The sequence below is a fragment of the Pogoniulus pusillus genome, chromosome 3, assembly GCF_015220805.1.
Source record: "Pogoniulus pusillus isolate bPogPus1 chromosome 3, bPogPus1.pri, whole genome shotgun sequence".
Taxonomy (NCBI): domain Eukaryota; kingdom Metazoa; phylum Chordata; class Aves; order Piciformes; family Lybiidae; genus Pogoniulus; species Pogoniulus pusillus.
In genome coordinates this window covers 4,145,251-4,168,826 of record NC_087266.1, presented here as the reverse complement: position 1 = coordinate 4,168,826, position 23,576 = coordinate 4,145,251, and the positions used below count along the sequence as shown (strand labels likewise).

Genomic DNA, 23,576 nt, shown 5'->3' with positions numbered 1-23,576 from the left:
AAAGCTGCTGCCAGAAAGCTGCCATCTCTTTGTGCACAGATCTACATCTTCTTTACATTTTGCTTGCAGAAAAGAATGATGTTGTGCCAGAAGAAGAGACTATCTGCTGGCCCCAGACCAACAGAATTAGACACATGCATGGACTCCAGGAGTGATGCTTGTAGGAAGAGCTACACTTTGATCAGTAGCAGATAGAATATTACAATCAATACTTTTAATGAACTTGGATAGCTTAAAATACTATCCTTTGAATGAACTTCAATAGCTTAAACTAACATCCTAAAGAAGAATCCTTTCTTCTTGCAATGCTGAGTTGCCACAGGTCCTTTCAAAGAGATGAAGGTGCTCAGCTGTGCTCCACATGAGTGTGTTTACTCTTGACTGGTATAAATGTTGCTGGAAGTGGAAGTTCATTTGTGCTCTGAAAGAGAAGGTAGTGGAAACGATGTGAAGAATGATTTCCAGATGGGAGATGTATGTTACACTGCCTGCTGAAGTGTGCTAGCTCTTTTTGTAAGACTACTGCAGATCACATACTACTTGTATCAGGGGTCTGCACTTTGGCCACAACAACCCCAAGCAATACTACAGGCTGGGGACAGAGTGGCTGAGAGTAGCCAGGCAGAGAAGCACCTGGGGGCACTGGTGGGTAGTAGGCTGAAGATGAGGGAGCAGTGTGTCCAGGTGGCATCCTGGCCTGGATCAGGAACAGTGTGGCCAGGAGGATGAGGGAGGTTATTCTTTCTCTGTACTCAGCACTGGTCAGGCCACACCTTGAGTGCTGTGTCCAGTTCTGGGCTCCTCAATTCAAGAGAGATGTTGAGGTGCTGGAATGTGTCCAGAGAAGGGCAACGAAGCTGGTGAGGGGGCTGGAGCACAAATCCTATGAGGAGAGGCTGAGGGAGCTGAGGCATTTAACCTGGAGAAGAGGAGGCTCAGGGGTGACCTCAATGCTGTCTACAACTACCTGAAGGGAGGCTGTAGCCAGGTGGGGGTTGGTCTCTTCTCCCAGGCAACCAACAACAGAACAAGGGGACACAGTCTGAAGTTGTGCCAGGAGAGGTCTAGGCTGGATGTTAGGAGGAAGTTCCTGTCAGAGAGAGTGATTGGCATTGGAATGGGCTGCCCAGGGAGGTGGTGGAGTCACCATCCCTGGAGGTGTTCAAGAAAAGCCTGGCTGAGGCACTTAGTGCCATGGTCTACTTGACTAGCTAGGGTTGTGTGCTAGGTTGGACTGGATGATCTTGGAGGTCTCTTCCAACCTGGTTGATTCTATGATTCTATTCTAGTGGACCCATTCAAGTTAGATTGTGGTTGGAGTTGATGCTTGGAGTACATGACCTACAATGAATCTGAAGGAGCTGTAGTCATTCAGTACAGAGAAAAGGAAGTTAAGGGGAGACCTTATCACTTTCTACACCTAACTGAAGGGAAGTTGGAACAAGGAGGGGACCAACCTCTTCTTGATAACAAGTGTCAGGACTAGAGGAAATGGTTATGAGTTGCACCAGGGGAGCTTAGGCTGTGTATCAGGAAATGATTCTTCACTAAAAGGTTTATCAAAGAGTGGGATAGTCTGCCCAGGGCAGTGGTGGAGTCACCATCCCTGGGAGTGTTCAAGCAGCATGTTGACCTGGCTCTTAGGTTTACTACTGGCCCTTCAGCATTGAGTTGAAGGTTAGACTGGATGATCTTCGAGGTCTCTTCCAACCAGACTGATTCTGTCATTCTGTGATGATGTTAAAGATCTCTTCCAACCAGAGTGATTCTGTGTAATTAACTGGCAACTGGTGACCTATGCATTCAGGATCAATATCAGCAATGCAACAGGTAAATCACCACCAGACACTCACAAAATGTTAATAAGCACTTACATGTCATTACCCCACCAAAAGTGAAGGTTGCAAGCACACATTGGGAATATGCTTTCTACTTGCTCACTTCTTCTGTAGGAGTCCTCTGTAGCCAGTTTCAGGTGCAGCTGTGCTGCTTCAACAGTCTGCTAATCCACCAGCTGGTAAGAAAGCCACCCTTGTGCACTGACACCCTCATTGCCCAGATCTTGTTGTCCTGACACTGTCAGGAGCTCAGCAAAGTGCAGGCTTTTCATGACCTCTGACAGAGTGAATGCTCCATCAGGCCTTGAGTGGAGGTCTTGATACCTATGGGATAACTTATGGAAGTGCCAATCTTGTCTTGACTGCCACTCTGGCCATACTTCAATGTATCTTCCCACAATTACAAGTTTTCATGCTTCTACACTACTTTGCAAGTGAGGTCTTTCTTTGCTTGGAGAGTCCCTTGGTTTAATATGGTTGGTGATTGATTTATGCAAACTTTGTCATTTTAATTTCCTCTCAGTGTTATCAGTTTTGATGAAAACACTTCTCAGGCAGTTGCAGATATTACTTTCATATATGCTGTGCACACTCACAGTCTTATCATATTATCTATAGTTATCCAAGCCATTTTGGCAAGAAAGGGCTGCTCAGACTCCTTCATAGATAGCCAAATGAGAGTGTAACTACTTTCATCCAGGTAAACAACACCCAGAGCCTTTCCCTCATCCTCTAAGTAGGTAATCTTGTCATGGAAAGAGATCAAGTTCATCAAGCAGGACCTGCTGTTTATGACCTCATGTTGGCTGGGACTGACCACTTTGTTTTCCTGTATATGGTGCATAATGGCACTCAGGATGATGTGCTCCATGCCCTTCCCTGGCACTGAGGTCAAATTGACAGGACTGTAGTTCCCTAGGTCCTCTTTCTGGCCTTTATGTAGATCTGGCAGGTCACCTTCCCTAGCTGACCAGCTGCATCAGGAATTACCCTCCAGAAACTCTAGGAGCCTCCAGGTGGAGTCACTGTCCCTGGAGGTGTTCAAGAAAAGACTGGATGAGGCTATGATTCTATGATTCCATGATTCCATGACTCTTCCCTCTCTATTGTGCTGTATTTCCAGCAGACATTAGGGAAATTGGAGTCTTCCATGAGAACAAGTACCAGATACTTAGAGAATATTTCACCTGCCTCTTCATCTTGGTTTGGTGGCCTATATTGGCCTCTCATCAGGATATCTGCCTTGGCCTTCATCCAAAATCTTACTTATAAACACTCAACCCTAGTCTCAACATCATTAACCTCAGTAGAGAGAAAACTCTGTACCCTTTATGCAGAGAACTTTGAGTGCTACCCTCAGTAGAGGGAAAACAGTATCCTTTGTAGAGTGAAAATGGTATCCTTTATACACAGAACTTTGAGTTCTAGCCTCAACAGAGGGAAAACTCTGTACCCTTTATACACAGAACTTTGTGTTCTACTCTCAGTAGAATGAGAACTGTACTCTTTATACACAGAACTTTGAGTTCTACTCTCAGTAGAGTGAAAACTGTATCCTCTATATACAGAACTTCGAGTTCTAATCTCAGTAGAGTGAAAACTGTATCCTTTATACACAGAACTTTGAGTTCTAATCTCAGTAGAGTTAAAACTCTGTATCCTTTATACACAGAACTTTGAGTTCTACTCTCAGTAGAGTGAAAACTGTATCCTTTATACACAGAACTTTGAGTTCTACTCTCAGTAGAGTGAAAACTGTATCCTTTATATACAGAACTTTGAGTTCTACTCTCAGTAGAGTGAAAATTGTACCCTTTATACACAGAACTTTGAGTGCTAGCCTCAGTAGAGTTAAAACTCTGTATCCTTTATACACAGAACTTTGAGTTCTACTCTCAGTAGAGTGAAAACTGTATCCTTTATACACAGAACTTTGAGTTCTACTCTCAGTAGAGTGAAAACTGTATCCTTTATACATAGAACTTCAAGTACTACCCTCAGTAGAGTGAAAACTTTATCCTTTATACACAGAACTTTGAGTGCTATCCTCAGTAGAGTGAAAACTCTGTATCCTTTATACACAGAACACTGAGTTCTACTCTCAGTAGAATGAGAACTGTACTCTTTATATACAGAACTTTGAGTTCTATTCTCAGTAGAATGAGAACTGTATCCTTTATACACAGAACACTGATTTGTACTCTCAGTAGAATGAGAACTGTACCCTTTATACACAGAACTTTGAGTTCTACTCTCAGTAGAATGAGAACTGTACCCTTTATACACAGAACTTTGAGTTCTACTCTCAGTAGAGCGAAAACTGTATCCTTTATACATAGAACTTCAAGTACTACCCTCAGTAGAGTGAAAACTTTATACACAGAACTTTGAGTGCTACTCTCAGCAGAATGAAAACTATATCCTTTATACACAGAACTTTGAGTTCTATTCCCAGTAGACTGAAAACTCTGCATCCCTTACACACAGAACTTTGAGTGCTACACTTTTAAGGCTAAACCCTGATTCACATTACCAATGTCAAATAAATATTTCCTTACTTTTAAGCCTTGTCACCACCTCAGTAAAAATCCATGCCTCTTTCATCTCCTTCATGGAAAAAAAACCCAAACCAACCAATCCTGGTCCAAAGTCTCTGAGTTAGTAGAAAGACTTCAGTGTTTTATCAGGTGATGTGTGCTAAAACAGTTTTGTTCTCATATAATAGATTTATGGACTATAAAAGCCAGAAGCAGCTATTAAGGTGATCTAGTTTCCAGTTCCTCAGTAAAACAGATTGTACTACTTCATCCAGTATTTCTTTTGTGAAGTATGACAACTTGATCAGATTATAGTTCCAGGGGAAAAAAAATGGCATTTAGAACATGTTCATTTTTCCAGCTTGTCCTTGTAGCTGTAGATTTTAGCTGCTTGATGAGTAAGTTGGTTTTAGGCTAGCATTTTTACTGTCTTGAGAGTTCTGGGGACTGTGAGCTCTATTGGGGCTGGTTTCACTACTCTAATACATAGTTTAGGGAGTTTGAGTAACTTATGATCTAGAGATGATTTCCAGGAACAGAAGACTTAAAGAAAAAAAATTCCATTTACTGACTATTTTGCTTGAGGTTCTTTTTTTTTGAACTTCAAATCTTCAGCTGGAAGCTGGGAACAACATTTTTTTGTCTCTTATTAGGAGAGTTTGGTGTATTAGACATTATATAGCAGGGCAATAGTAGGTGCCCTAAAAACACTCACCATGGCACTCTGGTACCATGTTCACAGGATCACAGGATGTTAGGGGTTGGGAGGTACCCAAGGAGATCATGGAGTCCAACCCCACTGTCAGATCACACAATCTAACACAGATCACAGAGGAACACATCCAGACAGGCCTTGAAGGTCTCCAGGGAAGGAGACTCCACAACCTCTATTGGGAGCCTGTTGTCCATAAAATTTATATCACATGTAAAGAAACACTGGCAAAATGTGCAAACACATACACACAAAATGTGCAAGGGCTGGATTTGAAACTCAAAGTCCAGCTTGATCCCTAGAAATCTTTTACACAAAACTCCTTGTGGTATAAGTATCCATCTTTTATTCTTTGTGATTCAGCACAATTCTGGGACTTCACAGAATCATAGAATCAGCCAGGTTGGAAGAGACCTCCAAGATCAGCCAGTTCAACCTAGCACCCAGCCCTGTACAGTCATCTAGACCATGGCACTAAGTGCCTCAGCTAAGCTTTACTTGAAAACCCCCAGGGACAGCAACTCCACCACCTCCCTGGGCAGCCCATTCCAATGCCAATCACTCTCTCTGACAACAACTTCTAACATCCAGCCTAGACCTCCCCTGGTGCAACTTGAGACTGTGTCCCCTTGTTCTGTTGCTGGTTGCCTGGGAGAAGATATCAACCCCACCTGGCTACATCCTCCCTTCAGGATTGTAGACAGCAATGAGGTCACGCTTGAGCCTTCTCTTGTAATGACAGAAGGAGGAGTAATGGGTTTAAACTGGCAGAGGGGAGATTCAAGCCAGATGTTAGGAAAGGGTTCTCTACAGTAAGGGTGGTGAGACACTGGCACAGGTTGCCCAGGAAGGTTGTGGCTGCTCCCTCCCTGGAGGTGTTCAAGGCTAGGATGGATGATGCCTTGAGCAACCTGTTCTGGTGGGAGGTGTCCCTGCCTATGTCAGGGGGTTGGAACTAGATGATCTTTGAGGTCCTTTCCAACTAAACCAGTCTATGATTCTATGTATCAATGAAGCTTTAAAAATGATTAAAGGGGACTTTTATTGTGAGAAATTATCGCTAAATGCATCAGGAAATAACCTTAAAACAAACAAAAAAGTGCATTTATATGTAATATAAAAAGCATTAATGAGAACCAAAGAGTCAACTTCTAAGAAGTTGCTTGCCATCTTGTTTGCTTCCCAAAGCAGCCTGTCTTTGTTTTGTTTGGGACAATTCTGAGGCAGCATAAAAGGCTGCATAACAAAACTCGGTTAGCAGGATTCACGCTAGGTGAGATGCACAAAACAGCAGGCCAGATGCTAACTTCTCTGAGTAACTGAAAGCATTCTGCAAAGAACATGACTGATCTCATTCCCTGGTGTGAGTTCCTCCTTTGTCTCTCTGGTTATTGTTTAGTTTCTTGTCTTTATGCTATCTGGTTGGGGTTGGAGCAGCTGGAGAGCAGACAGACAGAGAGGAATCTGGGGGTGCTGATTGATACCCGCCTGAACATGAGCCAGCAGTGTGCCCAGGTGGCCAAGAGAGCCAGTGGCATCCTGGCCTGCATCAGGAATGGTGTGGTCAGCAGGAGCAGGGAAGTCATTCTGCCCCTGTGCTCTGCACTGGTTAGACCACACCTTGAGTGCTGTGTTCAGGTCTGGGCCCCCCAGTTTAGGAGGGACATTGAGATGCTTGAGCATGTCCAGAGAAGGGCGACGAGGCTGGGGAGAGGCCTTGAGCACAGCCCTACGAGGAGAGGCTGAGGGAGCTGGGATTGGTTAGCCTGGAGAAGAGGAGGCTCAGGGGAGACCTTATTGCTCTGTCTACAACTACCTGAGGGGTGGTTGTGGCCAGGAGGAGGTTGCTCTCTTCTCTCAGGTGGCCAGCACCAGAACGAGAGGACACAGCCTCAGGCTGCACCAGGGGAGATTTAGGCTGGAGGTGAGGAGAAAGTTCTTCACTGAGAGAGTCATTGGACACTGGAATGGGCTGCCCGGGGAGGTGGTGGAGTCGCCGTCCCTGGAGCTGTTCAAGGCAGGACTGGACGTGGCACTTGGTGCCATGGTCTGGCCTTGAGCTCTGTGCTAAAGGGTTGGACTTGGTGATCTGTGTGGTCTCTTCCAGCCCTGATGATACTGTGAAACTGTGGTGTGACAATCCCTCTGAATACCTATTTAGCTTTTGCTATGGGCTGTGACTTTCTGTGACAAGTGAATTGTTTCAGGCTTGGTGGAGGCAATACTTGGGGATTCAGATATTCTGAAGCTGCCTGACTTTGTTATGTCCCAAGCAACCTTAAGTTGTACCATGGTTAATTAAATTACATTTAAAGGCATTTCACACTTGAATCATGACTACAAAGGCATAGTAATGTAGTGCTAATAGAGTTTCTCTACCTGAGGACTGAATTTTTATGGTTGTGTTTAGGTTTGCTTGCTTGGGTCTTTGTTTTCTTTATCCTTTTTGGATGGGCAATGAACTGTGCTGCAGTATACATGAGGGAGAAGGGGAGTGTTTGCACACTTTCTATAGCCATATTTGCACTGACTTTTTACCTGAAGCATCTTCTGCCTAGTAACAAGCAGATTTGATGTTAGAGTCACTGCAGTCAGAGCTGTCTCAGCTTTCACACTGTAATGAAGGAGGTAATTAACTGATTGTTAATTCTTCAAGATTGATATTGTTTATTAATGTTGGTATTTAGGAATCTTGCCCTCCCCTAATATTAATGACAATCACGTTGTCTTGCAACAGTCATAGAAACATTATAGAGAGAAATAATATAGGACCTAGAACATTTAAGAAATAACTAGCAATAATGTATACATCAACTCAATGGAACTGGAAGAGAAGGTTCTTATGGTCACTATACTGCTTGTCCACTGGATGGACTCAAGGAGCTTCTTTCTGCTTTTGGCATAAGGCTAAGATTCAGTTAGACTCCATTACAGAATTTTGCTACACAGGCTTTGAGAATTTATATTTACATTTGGGAGGAAATTCTTCAGCTAGTGATTGGCATTGGAATGGGCTGCCCAGGGAGGTGGTGGAGTCGCTGTAGATGTTCAAGCAAAGCCTGGATGAGTGACTTAGTGCTGTGGTCTAGTTGACTGGCTAGGGCTGGCTGCTAGGTTGGACTGGATGAGCTTGGAGGTCTCTTCCAACCTGGTTGCTTCTATGATTCTATTCTGTGCATAACTTTAAGCAAGACTAGCTCCATTGATTCCATACATAAGCTTAGAAGTCTCTTCCAATCTGGTTGATTCTATGATTCTATTCTGTGCATAACGTTAAGCAAGACTAGCTCCACTGATTTCCATACATGAGCTTGGAGGTCTCTTCCAACCTGGCTGCTTCTATGATTCTATTCTGTGCATAACTTTAAGCAAGACTAGCTCCATTGATTCCATACATAAGCTTAGAAGTCTCTTCCAATCTGGTTGATTCTATGATTCTATTCTGTGCATAACTTAAAGCAAGACTAGCTCCATTGATTCCATACATAAGCTTAGAGGTCTCTTCCAATCTGGTTAATTCTATGATTGCATTCTGTGCATAACTGTAAGCAAGACTAGCTCCATTGATCCCATAAATGAGCTTGGAGGTCTCTTCCAACCTGGTTGATTCTATGAACAAAGAAGTGCTGGAAATGTTTGGTATTTTAATTTGACACTGATTTGTCTTAAATATTGTTTAAAAGCTCAGATGATTTTTTTCATGCTTCCTATCACAAAGTGTAATGCTCCCTAAATTACTACCACTTGCAGCAATAATTGGAAGGTATGGGGCTGTCCATGAATTCATCTGGGGCTCTCAGGAGATGGAGGTCATGCCATATCTCATCAGGAAGGCAATTTGCAGCAGGTTTGTAATGAAGTTTGGGATTAAACATGTGATAGCTTGGTAGCACAATCACATGTTGTACACCTTGCTTTAACAGACTAACTTGTTAGCATGCTGGTAGGTATCACAGCTAGGAAATGCCTTCCCCCCATCCAGTTTTATTGTACAACTCTGCTTAGTGGAAAGTTATTCTTTATTCCTGTCATGGTCCTCCTAGAATATTCAAATGTATTCTCAGATTCCCAAGGCAAATATCAAACACAGACACCAGCAAAGCATTTCCATCATCATTATATTCCTATCCTGAACAGATGTGGATTAGTGATGCCTTATTGCCAAGACCACAATCTGTAGTTGAATAAATCAATGTTGCTCTGAAACTCAACATGTCCTTTAATTTATTTTCCTCTGTTTTTTCCAGCAACTGAGGAAGAATAAAAATAAGATAATAAGATCTTCAGCTTGTCATGAATACTTTGGGATCATGTTAAATCATGTGAGACCCCACCTGGAGCCCCTATTCAAGAAGAATGTGGAGATGCTGGAGTGTGTCCATAGAAGGGCCACAAGGAAGATCAGAGGGCTGGAGAACTTCTCCTGTGAGGACAGACTGAAAGAGTTGGGACTGTTCAGTATGGAGTAGAGGAGGCTCTGAGGTGACCTTCTTGTGGCCTTCCAGTATCTGAAGTGGACCTACAGAAAAGCTTGGAAGGGGATTTTTAGGATATCAGGTAGGAACAGGACTAGGAGGAATGGAGCAAAGCTGGAGGTGGGTAGGTTCAGAGCGGATGTGAGGAGAAAGTTCTTCACCATGAGAGTAGTGAGAGCCTGGAATGATCTGCCCAGGGAGGTGGTTAAAGTCCCATCCCTGGAAGTGTTTAAAGCCAGTCTGGATGAGGCTGTGGGCAGCCTGATCTAGGGTAGGGTGTCCCTGCCCATGGCAGAGGGGGTTGAGACTAGATGATCTTTGTAGTCCTTTCCAACCCTGATTGATTCTATTATTCTATGTTTCAAAGAGTTTCATCTTTCTAACATCCAATAATTAGCAGCTGCATCATGCAGATTATAATATATATTTTATAATACTAACTTTAGAATGTAAACTTTATTATCACACCTAAGATCATAGAATCATTTTCATTTCATATTATAGAATTACTTCAATCTATGATTAGAGAATTATTTTACCTTAAGGTTATAGAATTATTGTAACTTTCAAACAGCTTTTGTCAATGGACATTAAGTTTCATCATCATCACCATCATCATATTATCAAAATATGTTTTGGCAACTTTGAACCCTGTAGGATAAAGCAGAGTGCTTGCAGATTTTTCAGGTATAATTAAAGCTTTCTCAAAATGGAAAAATGAACAAGCAGCCAGTTCTGGGCTCCTCAGTTGAAGAGGGATGTTGAGATACTGGAACAAGTTGAGAGGAAGGCAACAAAGCTGGGGAGGGGCCTGGAGCACAGCCCTGTGAGCAGAGGCTGAGGGAGCTGGGGGTGTGCAGCCTGGAGAAGAGGAGGCTCAGGGGTGGCCTCATTGCTGTCTACAGCTACCTGAAGGGAGGCTGTAGCCAGGTGGGGTTGGTCTCTTCTCCCAGGTAACCAGCAACAGAACAATAGGGACACAGTGTCAAGCTGTGTCAGGGCAGGTCTAGGCTGGATGTCAGGAGAAGTTGTTGGCAGAGAGAGTGATTGGCATTGGAATGGGTTGCCCAGGAAGGTGGTGGAGTTGCCCTGCCTGGAGGTGTTGAAGCAAAGCCTGGCTGAGGCACTTAGTGCCATGGTCTAGTTGATTGGATAGGGCTGGGTGCTAGGTTGGACTGGATGATCTTGGAGGTCTCTTCCAACCTGCTTGACTCTATGATTGTATTCTATAAAGAACAGTTCCTGCAGACTTTTCAAGTATGCTTAAAACTTTCTCAAATGGGAAAATGATCAAAGTGATCTGTTGATGACACTGGTGTGCTTATTTGGCTATATTTCCATTTTGCTGATGGAAAAACCATAAGCTAGAGGTGAGACTATGGGTTTATGATCATGATCAGGTGAAAATACAGATCTGGGTGTTTATGCCTTTATTGCCTATGTTTCTATGGATGCCTGTTTAAACTATGAATGTATCTAGTTTAGATTTAAAGGGAGCAGAAGAGTTAGATTTGTGGGAACCTAGTTTAGATTTAAAGGGAGCAGAAGAGTTAGTTTTGGGGGAACCTAGTTTAGATTTAAAGGGAGCAGAAGAGTTAGATTTGTGGGAACCTAGTTTAGATTTAAAGGGAGCAGAAGAGTTAGTTTTGGGGGAACCTAGTTTAGATTTAAAGGGAGCAGAAGAGTTAGATTTGTGGGAACCTAGTTTAGATTTAAAGGGAGCAGAAGAGTTAGTTTTGGGGGAACCTAGTTTAGATTTAAAGGGAGCAGAAGAGTTAGTTTTGGGGGAACCTAGTTTAGATTTAAAGGGAGCAGAAGAGTCAGTTTTGGGGGAACCTAGTTTAGATTTAAAGGGAGCAAAAGAGTTAGTTTTGGGGGAACCTAGTTTAGATTTAAAGGGAGCAGAAGAGTTAGTTTTGGGGGAACCTAGTTTAGATTTAAAGGGAGCAGAAGAGTCAGTTTTGGGGGAACCTAGTTTAGATTTAAAGGGAGCAGAAGAGTTAGTTTTGGGGGAACCTAGTTTAGATTTAAAGGGAGCAGAAGAGTTAGTTTTGAGGGAACCTAGTTTAGATTTAAAGGGAGCAGAAGAGTTAGTTTTGGGGGAACCTAGTTTAGATTTAAAGGGAGCAGAAGAGTCAGTTTTGGGGGAACCTAGTTTAGATTTAAAGGGAGCAGAAGAGTTAGTTTTGGGGGAACCTAGTTTAGATTTAAAGGGAGCAGAAGAGTTAGTTTTGAGGGAACCTAGTTTAGATTTAAAGGGAGCAGAAGAGTTAGTTTTGGGGGAACCTAGTTTAGATTTAAAGGGAGCAGAAGAGTCAGTTTTGGGGGAACCTAGTTTAGATTTAAAGGGAGCAGAAGAGTTAGTTTTGAGGGAACCTAGTTTAGATTTAAAGGGAGCAGAAGAGTTAGTTTTGGGGGAACCTAGTTTAGATTTAAAGGGAGGAGAAGAGTTAGTTTTGGGGGAACCTAGTTTAGATTTAAAGGGAGCAGAAGAGTTAGTTTTGGGGGAACCTAGTTTAGATTTAAAGGGAGCAGAAGAGTTAGTTTTGGGGGAACCTAGTTTAGTTTTAAAGGGAGCAGAAGAGTTAGTTTTGAGGGAACCTAGTTTAGATTTAAAGGGAGCAGAAGAGTTAGATTTGTGGGAACCTAGTTTAGATTTAAAGGGAGCAGAAGAGTTAGTTTTGAGGGAACCTAGTTTAGATTTAAAGGGAGCAGAAGAGTTAGTTTTGGGGGAACCTAGTTTAGATTTAAAGGGAGCAGAAGAGTTAGTTTTGGGGGAACCTAGTTTAGATTTAAAGGGAGCAGAAGAGTTAGTTTTGAGGGAACCTAGTTTAGATTTAAAGGGAGCAGAAGAGTTAGTTTTGGGGGAACCTAGTTTAGATTTAAAGGGAGCAGAAGAGTTAGTTTTGGGGGAACCTAGTTTAGATTTAAAGGGAGCAGAAGAGTTAGTTTTGAGGGAACCTAGTTTAGATTTAAAGGGAGCAAAAGAGTTAGTTTTGGGGGAACCTAGTTTAGATTTAAAGGGAGCAGAAATGTTAGTTTTGTGGCAATCTAGTTTAAAGGGAGCAGAAGAATTAGTTTTGTGGAATTTAAATCATAGGAAAAGAACTCATAGGAAAGGAACAGTAAATGCATCTATCAAGTTTCCTTTGCTCTCTCAGTTCTTAGCACACAATGACTCTAAAATGCTGCCTAAACCTGAGTGTTCAAGACCAGAATAAAGAGCAATGCAATCATTATGTGTACCAGTAAATTAAGGAGCGAGTTACATCTGAGATTTACTCTATTCTTCTGCTGTGCTTTCACAGTTCTTCAGCCTAACAAGTGCTAGGATATCAGTAAACAAAATCTTTATTGCAGATGGGGAAAATTCCCAGAAGAAGGGCTGTGTTAGAAGTAGATTGTTCTCTATTGACATCTGGGGTATCTTTCTACCCTCATTAGCCCTTCCAGTCAATTTCATGTTTGCATAATGAAAGCTTTGAGTCTGATGTTGGATTTTAATGAGTGGTTCTTACACCTATAGTCAAATTAAGGCAGTCACCAGAGCTTTTTTTTTTTGGCATAATACAACATTGATGTGCCTCTAGTTTCAGTTTGGTAAGTGTCATGCATAACTACAACAACAAAAAAAAGAGAATAATACAATCTCTAAGGCCCATTGCAACAGATCTGTGAATATTGGAAGTTTATTGAACTATAAAAAATAATTTGGGCATAATCTGAATGCATAAATATAAGCAAGGGATTTGGAATGAAAATGGGGAGGAGTTGATTTTAAAATATATAGTTTTAGGCAAGGTACATGGGCCCTGGGGAGATTTTCTTCACCAGAGAGTGACTGACATGAATATAGCAACATTAATTCATAGAATCATAGAACCAACCAGGGTGGAAGAGACCTCCAAGATCATCCAGTCCAACCTAGCACCCAGCCCTGTCCAACCAACTAGGCCACGGCACCATGGTCCCCTTGTTCTGTTGCTGGTTGTCTGGGAGAAGAGACCTCCCTGGGCAACCCATTCCAGGCTCTCACCACTCATGCTCGAGAACTTCCTCCTCATGCCCACTCTGAATCTCCCAACCTCCAGCTTTGCTTCATTCCCCCTAGTCCTATCCCTATCTAATACTCTAAAAAGTCCCTCTCCAGATTTTTTGTAGCCCCCTTCAGATACTGGAAGGCCACAAGAAGGTTACCTGGGAGCCTCCTCTTCTCCAGACTCAATAGCCCAAATTCTTTCCATCTGTCCTAACAGCAGAGCTGCTGCAGCCCTCTGAGCATCCTCATGGCCACTCTCTGGACATGCTCCAGCATCTCCACATCCCTCTTGTAATGGGGGCTCCAGAACTGGATGCAGTATTCCAAGTGGAGTCTCAGCAGAGCAGAGTAGAGGAGAAGAATCACCTCCCTTGACCTACTGGCCTCATCCAAACATCTTTTAAGGACAGCAAAAATGTAAGTCTAATAAACAGACAGTAATAAAAAGTGAGTAATGAAATTGAATACTCACATTGAGGCACTTAGAGCCATGGTGTAGTTGATTGTCTAGGACTGGGTGCTAGGTTGGACTGGATGATCTTGGAGGTCTCTTCCAACCTGGTTGATTCTGTGATGCTGTGTACAAAACCCTAGGACAGTTCTGTTTCTAATTTTACCAAAGTATTTATGAAAGTAACTCTTATTTCTCCCCTGCTAGCCCTGATCTTATTCAAAGTGGCAAGAGACACGAGTTGCATGTTCCACTCAATTTATGGTGGTTTATGTTCCTGCAAGATATAAAGATCATCATTACTCAAGGAGAATTTGAATGAACTATACTGAATTAACTTGTAAATGGAAGGAGGATTTCTAGAAATCTAGGTAACTAAGAAAATCTGCAGATGCTTGGTTTAAAATCACAGAACATTCATTTCACATCCTGTACCATAAAAGCAGTCCCAGGGTAGATTGCTTTTCAGGGACATCTGTGAGGGATGCAGATGAGCATGCCCAGTGACAGCCCTGAAAATGATCTGTAGAGCAGCAGGGAGGTGGCAGCAGGCAGCTTCTGCCAAGCTGCTTGCAGTGAGTCTGCTGCACAACTCTGAACATCTCATCTTCAGAGCTGGCCAGTTCTCCTTCTTTAAAGTGGGCTGAAAATTGGGATGGTAACTGTGAATCTGAGCACTCTGCTCAGTCATCAGTGGTCCAAAGAAGTTGGGTTCTGCAGGGTTCTGTGCTTTGGCCACGACAACCCCAAGCAGTGCTACAGACTGGGGACAGAGTGGTGAGAGAGCAGCCAGGAAGAAAGAGACCAACCCTTACCTGGCTACAACCTCCCTTCAGGTAGTTGTAGACAGCAATGAGGTCATCCCTGAGCCTCTTCTTCTACAGGCTGCACACCCCCAGCTCCCTCAGCCTCTCCTCACAGGGCTGTGTTCCAGGCCCCTTACCAGCTTTGATGCCTTTCTCTGGACATGTTCCAGTCCTCAACATCTGTCTTGAATTGAGGAGAAATTATTAAAAGTGTAGAAATTATTATCTAGATAAGTTACTCTTATCTATTAAAGAAAAAGGTGACACACATTCTTTACTGTTCCTTATAATTTATACACTGGAATGTATCAGAACTCTCTGCCTGTTGTGTGGCATAGAATCATTGAATTAACCAGAATGGAAGAGACCTCCAAGATCATCCAGTCCAACCTAGCACCCAGCCCTGTCCAGTCTATTAGACTATGGCACTAAGTGCCTCAGCCAGGCTTTGCTTTAACACCTCCAGGGATGGTGACTCCACCACCTCCCTGGGCAGCCCATTCCAATGCCAATCACTCTCTCTGCCAACAACTTCCTCCTAACATCCAGTCTAGACCTCCCCCAGCACAACTTGAGACTGTGTCCCCTTTTTCTGTTGCTGGTTGCTTGGCAGAAGAGACCAACCCCAGCTGGCTCCAGTCTCCCTTCAGGTAGTTGTAGACAGCAATGAGCTCTGCCCTGAGCCTCCTCTTCTGCAGGCTGCACACCCCCAGCTCCCTCAGCCTCTCCTCATAGGACTATTTAAATGTTGTTATTGGACTCTCATTGCAGTGTTCATGGAGTAAGGCTGTCACAGAGAGTGCTATGTTCAGAATGAAATGAACAGAGTAGTCATGTGGTGTTGAGGAGAAAAGACTTTCAGTACCACAAGGCATCATAGGGCAGATGTGCTCTGTGGTGCTGGCTTGAGCTGCACAGCCACAGACTGCTTTGGTGCACTCTTGACTCCTGCACATCACGTGTGCCCAGGCTACATTCTGATGGAAAGCTGAAGGGACAGAGGTGTACAGAGGACAGGTTGGCCTGAATCCTCCATGGATTCACCATAGAAGTTGGAAGTTTGCTTGCAATCCTGGGAGGTAAGAAGTGCTTCTGGGCCTCACAGTTCCCACTAAGACCTTTTATGTTTCTGTTTTCCTGCTCTGACTCACAATGAAGTCTTCTGCCTCAGCTGAACAAATTCAATTGGGTTAAAATTCCTTTTGTGGTAGGTCAGTCCTGTAGTGCAGGAAAAGAATCAGTGATATTTTATTACCTGCACTGATACAAACCAGTGCTGCTTGGCAAGAACACAACACACCTGGATATACTCCAGTCTCCTATTGAACCTTCATTTAGTTGAGACTGTCAAACATTTATCAACCAATTGCTTTTGGTCAGTTGGTGTAGTTCTTCCTACAATTACAATATTTAATTCAGTAACTACATTTTAAAAGGAAGGGAAAGGAGGGGAAATGGTTGAGACTGGTATTTCAGAAGCTACTCTGCACAAAATTGCTATCATCATTATTTCCAGACAGGAAAATGGAGTAGATGATGTTGTACATCATTGCCATTGTTTGGCTTTGGTTTTGTTTTGTTTCTAAGTTTCATTATGGTTTGGGTTTTCTTTTAATCTTTCAATTTCTTGCACAGGCAATGTAACAGTTACTGGATTTTACTTTATGGTAGCTGCTGTCTAACAAGATGGAAATCATAGAATCAGTCAGGGTTGGAAGGGACCACAAGGATCAGTCAGTTCCAACTCCCATGCCATGGGCAGGGACACTCTAGCCTAGATCAGGCTGGTCAGATCCTCATCCAGCCTGGCCTTAAACACCTCCAGGCATGGGGCTTCAACCACCCCCCTGGGCAACCCAGTCCAGCCTCTCACCGCTCTCATGCTCAACAACTTCCTCCTCACAGCCAGTCTTAATCTCCCCACCTCCAGCTTTGCTCCATTCCCCCCAGTCCTGTCACTCCCTGAGAGCCCAAAAAATCCCTCCTCAGCTTTTATGTAGGCCCCCTTCAGATGCTGCAAGGCCACAAGAAGGTCACCTGGGAGCCTCCTCTTCTCCAGACTCAACAGCCCCAACTCTTTCAGTCTGTGCTCACAGCAGAGCTGCTGCAGCCCTCTGAGCATCCTCCTGGCCCTTCTCTGGACACACTCCAGCATCTCCACAGCCCTTTTTGATTTCAGCTTCCTGTAAATATATATCTTTGTCTTGGAAGGATTAGACCTTAACACAACGGATAATAGAATCCTAGAATCAACCAGATTGGAAGAGACCTCCAAGCTCATCCAGTCCAACCTAGCACCCAACCCTGTCCAATCAACTAGGTCATGGCAATAAGTGGCTCATCCAGGCTTTTCTTCAACACCTTCAGGGCTGGTGACTCCAATATTTGGTATAAACGAAGACATATGGTGAAGAAAGCATTCTAAGATTGATTACTGCAGAAATGAGAGAGCAATGGCTGTTCTGTTCAAATTTCTTCCAGAAAAGGAAATCTACATTCTATCTTAGAATCAGAGAATCATAGAATCAACCAGGTTGGAAGAGACCTCCAACATCATCCAGTCCAACCTAGCACCCAGCCCTAACCAATCAACCAGACCATGGCACCAAGTGCCTCAGCCAGGCTTTGCTTGAACACCTCCAGGCATGGCAACTCCACCACCTCCCTGGGCAGCCCATTCCAATGCCAATCACTCTCTCTGCCAACAACTTCCTCCTAACATCCAGCCTAGACCTCCCCTGGTGCAGCTTGAGACTGTGTCCCCTTGTGCTGTTTCTCCTTTGTTGTCCTGTAACTTTGAAACTCCCTCTTCTCCGGTTTATAAATCACCAACACTTTAACCCTCAGAAGAGCTATAAAAAAAGCTATTTTCTTTTCCTTCTCTGTGATAAGCATAAGTGTGATTGATGAAGATGAGAATACAGCAATTGTTATACTGAAGTGACATTTTAGGCCTCTGGTATGAGGATGATGCTTACAAAATATGCTGGGTGTGATATGCCATTAAAATCTGTCAGAGCATCACAGAGTTGAGCTTTGTGTTTAGCATTGAAGAAATGCTTACAAAGATTGAGTACAGTCTGGATAACATTTTCAGCTATGCATGTGTCTCCAAGATACCCTCCTTTTTTCCCACATCAGACTGAGTAATTAACATCAAGACCACGCTGGCTATCACCTTCCATTACAGAAAGTCCTGGTAAAGGCTTCTCTTAGATATTACACTTTACAGAGCAGACAGCTTCTACCCACCTCCATTTATATGACAGGACCATCCCAATGATGGAAGATTGATTCGTCTTTTAGGATGAAAGATGGTCTGGCTATATCTAGAACAGTAAATTAAACAGAGCTGAAGAACATTGCTAGGCTGTGACTGCACAGGCTGTGAAATTGCTCAAGCAAGTTCTCGCAGGCTTTTTGTCCTTGCTTGCTCGTGCTCCCTTAAATAGCTCTTGAGCTCAGTTTGGAAGCACAATCCTGCCAAGGACCTCACTCAGGAAGCACTTTCCATGCAGACACCCTGTCTGCAGGCTGAGAATTTATTAGCACAGTAAAATCTGGACTCAGTATAGCAGCCTCAGTGGTGCTATACTTGAAAAAGTGGATATAAAAGGGGCCCATGGATTGTTTTGGTAGCTCGAATCAAATAGTCTTTAGTAACCTTGACATGTGAGACCATCCTTTCCTTGTGACCTTTTTGATTAAAGTAAGAATATTGTCTCACACCAACATTTGGCAACAAACCTCTAAACATCTATGGTGCATCTGATTTTCTTTAGTGATGCACAACTAAAGAATATCTTTAGAGATGAGTTGGATTTATTTTTCATCCTAGCATAGAATCAGTCAGGGTTGGAAGGGACCACAAGGATCCTCTAGTTCCAAACCCCTGCCACAGGCAGGGACACCCTACCCTAGAGCAGGCTGCACACAGCCTCAGCCAGCCTGGCCTTAAACACCTCCAGCCATGGGGCTTCAATCACCTCCCTGGGCAACCCATTCCAGCCTCTCACCACTCTCATGCTCAACAACTTCATCCTCACATCCAGCCTGAATCTACCCACCTCCACATTTGCTCCATTCCCCCTAGTCTTGTCACTACCTGATAGCCTCAAAAGTCCCTCCCCAGCTTTTTTTGTAGGCCCCCTTCAGATACTGGAAGGCCACCTCTCAGCCTGCTCTTCTTCAGACTGAACAGCCCCAACTCTTCCTGTCTGTCCTCACAGCAGGGCTGCTGCAGCCCTCTGAACATCCTCCTGGCCCTTCTCTGGACACGCTCCAGCCCATCCACATCCTTCTTGTAATGGGGGCTCCAGAACTGGATGCAGCTGGGGCAATGATTTGGGCAATAATTTTAATCAGAAAGCTCAAACACCTTTCCCTGTGTCATTGGGTGTTTGACATACTAGAAAATGAAAATATCTGGCAGTTCATAAACCAGAAAAAGATCTAATGGAAATGTGTCATCATGTTTGGGGATATTTTCTGCAAAGATTTTAATTTCTTCACCTATCTAGGAGTGGTTAAAGACCTCTGGAGTTTGCTTACGCAGGATGTCTTCTTGAAGTGTTTGTGGGAGTAGGAGCTGCCTTCATACCTTGCTTGACAGAGAATCATAGAATCAAGCAGGTTGGAAGAGACCTCCAAGATCATCCAGTCCAACCTAGCACCCAGCCCTGGCACCAAGTGCCTCAGCCAGGCTTTTCTTGAACACTCTACCACCTCCCTGGGCAGCCCATTCCAATGCCAATCACTCCCTCTGCCAGGAACTGCCTCCTAACATCCAGTCTAGACCTCCCTTGGCACAACTTGAGGCTGTGTCCCCTTTTTCTGTTGCTGGTTGACTGGGAGAAGAGACCAACCCCCACCTGGCTACAGCCTCCCTTCAGGTAGTTGTAGACAGCAATGAGGTCATCCCTGAGCCTCCTCTTCTCCAGGCTGCACACCCCCAGCTCCCTCAGCCTCTCCTCACAGGGCTGTGCTCCAGGCACCTCACCAGCTTTGTTGCCCTTCTCTGGACAAGTTCCAGTATCTCAACATCTCTCTTGAATTGAGGAGCCCAGGACTGGACACAGCACTCAAGGTGTGGCCCTGAACCAGTTGTGGTGATTTGGCTGTTACCCACCCCCCCACACTTTAGGAAACACCCAGATAACTCAGTCGGACTCTGGGAATATAAATGAAGCTATTTATTTACAGCTAGCACAATATACAAGCAGATATTTACAGTATATACAGTTATAGACAGAAATAGACAAGGTAAAAGGTAATACAGATACACAACTCCCCTCCCAGAAACCTGAGTCCCCAGGAGGGGCTCCCAACCACCCCTGCACCTTCCCCCTGCCCCTCTCAACCTTACTCCAGTCCTAAGGAAGAAAAGAGGTTCAGCCAAGAGGTTAAGAAGCAAAGTTAGTGGCAGTGAGGTTAGGAAGATGCAGCTCAGTCCAAGCCCAGCCACAAAGTGAAGACAAAATGGCAAAAAGTGTTATCTAATGTTTACCCTTCTTGTTCCCATACATCTCAGCCAGACTGTGAGGGGAGTAGACATAACCATTGTTTTCCTTTTCACAGCCAATTATCTACTTTTTCTCACCAAAACATTCTACCCTGCTTCAAACTAGCACACCAGTGCTGAGTACAGGGGCAGAATAACCTCCCTTGTCCTCCTGGCCACACTGTTACTGAGCCCGGCCAGGATGCCATTGGCTCTCCTGCCCGCCTGGGCACACTGCTGGCTCATCTTCAGCTACTATCTACCAGCACCTCCAGGTCCCTTTCTTCCTGGCTGCTCTCAGCCACTCTGTCCTCAGAAGTGACAGGTAAAGCAAATGGTGTTGCTGAACCTGCAGGTTTGTTGAAACCTAAACTAAGGCCTATGGTAGCAGCTGATGTAGTGCCAGATGTGTCTAGTGTCAGTCCTGTAGCAATTGTTGTTCCTGTATTTGTTTCCTAGTGTGAAGCCAGTTGTTGATTTTGATCCAAGAAGTCCACTCCCAAAGCCCCCTGAAGGAGCTGCTGTAGTTGCTGTAGCTGTGGAAGAGCCTAGGGTTCCAAAGTTGAGTCTTCTTGTTGAGCTTCATGTAGCAGTTCCAAAGGAAGTGTAGGATTTATATTTTGGAATATATGATTTGTTTGGAGGGAAAAAAAAAAGAAGTGGAGAGGGGAAAAGAGAGAGGAAAAAGATAATTTAATTCCTTTATATAATTAAGTTATAAAATATTTAAAAGTTCTTAGTAGAAAGTATTCTACTTAAGATTAAAATTTATAGGTAGAAATTCACATTTTACTCAATTTAAATATGTGCAGCTGTGCTTGACATAACTATTTTGGTTGGCATTAATGTGGCTTAAATATTTAAGAACAGAACTCTTTCAGTGAACATGAGACTTTTGGATTGGGTACTCTGATTCTGGCCACTTCCACTGCTCAAGAAACTGCTGATGTCAATTTGTCATGCAAGCTGATTTGCATGCTGGGGTGCATCAGGAAATGTGTGTCCAGCAGGTTGAGGGAGGTTTTTCCTCCTCTACTCTGCTGAGGCCACATCTGGAATACTGTATCCAGTTTTGGGCTCCCCAGTTCGAGAGAGACTGAGATGTGCTGAAAAGAGTCCAGCAGAGAGCACTGAGGATGACTGAGCATCTTCCCTACAAAGAGAGACTGAGAAACCTGGGGCTGTTTAACTGTGTCCAGTTTTGAGCTCCCCAGTTCAAGAGAGACAGAGACCTGCTGAAAAGAGTCCAACACCAACCTCTACACAATGTCCTTTCAGGAAATTCTAGATAGAGATGAGGTCCCCCCTCAGACTCCCCTTTGTCAAACCGAATAGCCTCAGCTCCTTCAGTTTCTATTCATAAGATTTATTCTCCAGGCCCTTCCCCAGCTTTGTTGCCCTTCTCTGCACTCACTCCAGTACCTCAACCTCCCTCTTGTATTGAGGTGCCCAAAACTGAACACAATACTTGAGGTGTGGCTTCACCAGAGCTGAATTGAGGGGGACAATCACCACCTTACTACTGCTGGATTCAGCAAGTCTAATGGAAGCCAAGATGCCATTGTCTTTCTTGGCCACCTGGGCACGCTGCTTGCTCATATTCAGTTGCTTGTTGATTAGAACCCCCTGGTCCCTTTCCACTAGATGTCTTTCCAGCCACAATTCCCCACACCTGTAGCAGTGCATGGCTTTTTTGTGCAGGACCTGGCATTTGATCTTGTTGAAGCTCTTCCCATTACCATTGGCCTATGGATCCAGTCTAAGTCCCTCTGTAGAACTCCCTACCCTCATGATGATCAACACTGCCACCTAACTTGGTGTCATCTGTGAACTTACTGCTGACACACTCTATGTCTTCTTCAAGGTCATCATTAAAGATGCTAAACAGAAGTGATCTCACCACTGGGGGACACCAGTGGGACTCACTGCCAGATGAATGTAAATCTACTGACCACCACTCTTGGGGTCCACTTAGGCTGGAGAAGAGTAGGCTCCAGGTGACCTCATTGCTGCCTGCAACTACCTGAAAGGAGGCTGCAGCCAGGTGGGGTTGGTCTCTTCTGCCAGGCAAGCAGCAACAGAACAAGGGGACACAGTCTCAAGTTGTGGTGGGAGAGGTCTGGGCTGGATGTTAGGAGGAAGTTGTTGGCAGAGAGAGTGATTGGCATTGGAATGGGCTGCCCAGGGAGATGGTGGAGTCACCATCCCTGGAGGTGTCCAAGCAAAGCCTGGCTGAGGCACTTAGTGCCATGGTCTGGTTGATTGGACAGGGCTGGGTGCTAGATTGGGCTGAATAAGCTTGGTGGTCTCTTCCAACCTGGCTGATCCTGTGAGTCTGTGAATAAAGCTGGTTCTAGCGTCATTACAAAACAGGACAGAATTTTAGCTACTCTGACACAAAGCAGTGCCAGTGAGATTGGAGTTCTGTTCCACTCACCTTGTCAGGGACTCTCAGCCATTCCCTCCATGCTCATTCAGTGCTTCACAAAATGCTTCACAGATTCAGTCCTGCCCTTTCTGCAGTGTGACAAGTGAGCAGAAGGCAGCAGCTAAACACAGAGGAGCTCAGCCAGCACCCGTGGGTAATGTTAGAGCAATCATCGAGCCTAGCCCTACATAGCCGGGGGGCCAGCAGGCCCCCCGGCCTTTAATTTCCTCCACCATTCACCCAGTGTGCACCCACCAAGGTAGGAGACTCACCAGTGGCAACTGGAGGAGGATCCTCTGCCCAGTTGGGCAAGCTTAGGGCTGCTGCCTCTTCTGGGGCTGATTATAAAGGGGAGCAAGCAGGGAGGGCAAAGTGGTCACACCTGGGGTGGGAGGAGACTGCAGCAGCACCCAGGTGCTGTGGGTTTGGGGATAAAAGGGGGAAATGTGGGGTGGGAAAAGAGCAAACTTGGTTGATTCTATGATTCTGTGATTGCAGCCAGTGCTTTTGGCCCTGCTACCATCACCCTGTCTATACCATTTCATTCTCTTGTTGTCTGTCATGCATCCGTGCACTCATTAAGAAACTAATGATGCTGAACTGTTGAAAGACTGAAAATGTTTGTGTTAAATAATGTCTGGCACATACACCAAATGAGATACACAGTGAAAACAGAAATAACAGGCTGCTATTTAAGTGAGGAAAAGTCCTATGAGTAATCAATCTCCGAACATGTAAGTTGAGATCATTCAAAATCACACATGTATGGAATCTGAATGAAATGTATATT

General features: G+C 44.3%; 1 long non-coding RNA gene across 1 annotated transcript; it reads right to left on the bottom strand.

The window, feature by feature from the left end:
• Positions 1 to 212: 212 nt before the first annotated feature.
• Positions 213 to 23,093, bottom strand: LOC135173423 (uncharacterized). Its single transcript, XR_010301309.1, has 3 exons — positions 23,059 to 23,093; positions 22,796 to 22,875; positions 213 to 421 (listed from the first exon to the last, which is right to left on the bottom strand). It is a non-coding gene; the product is annotated as an uncharacterized LOC135173423 (long non-coding RNA).
• Between the last annotated feature and the right edge of the window lie 483 nt (positions 23,094 to 23,576).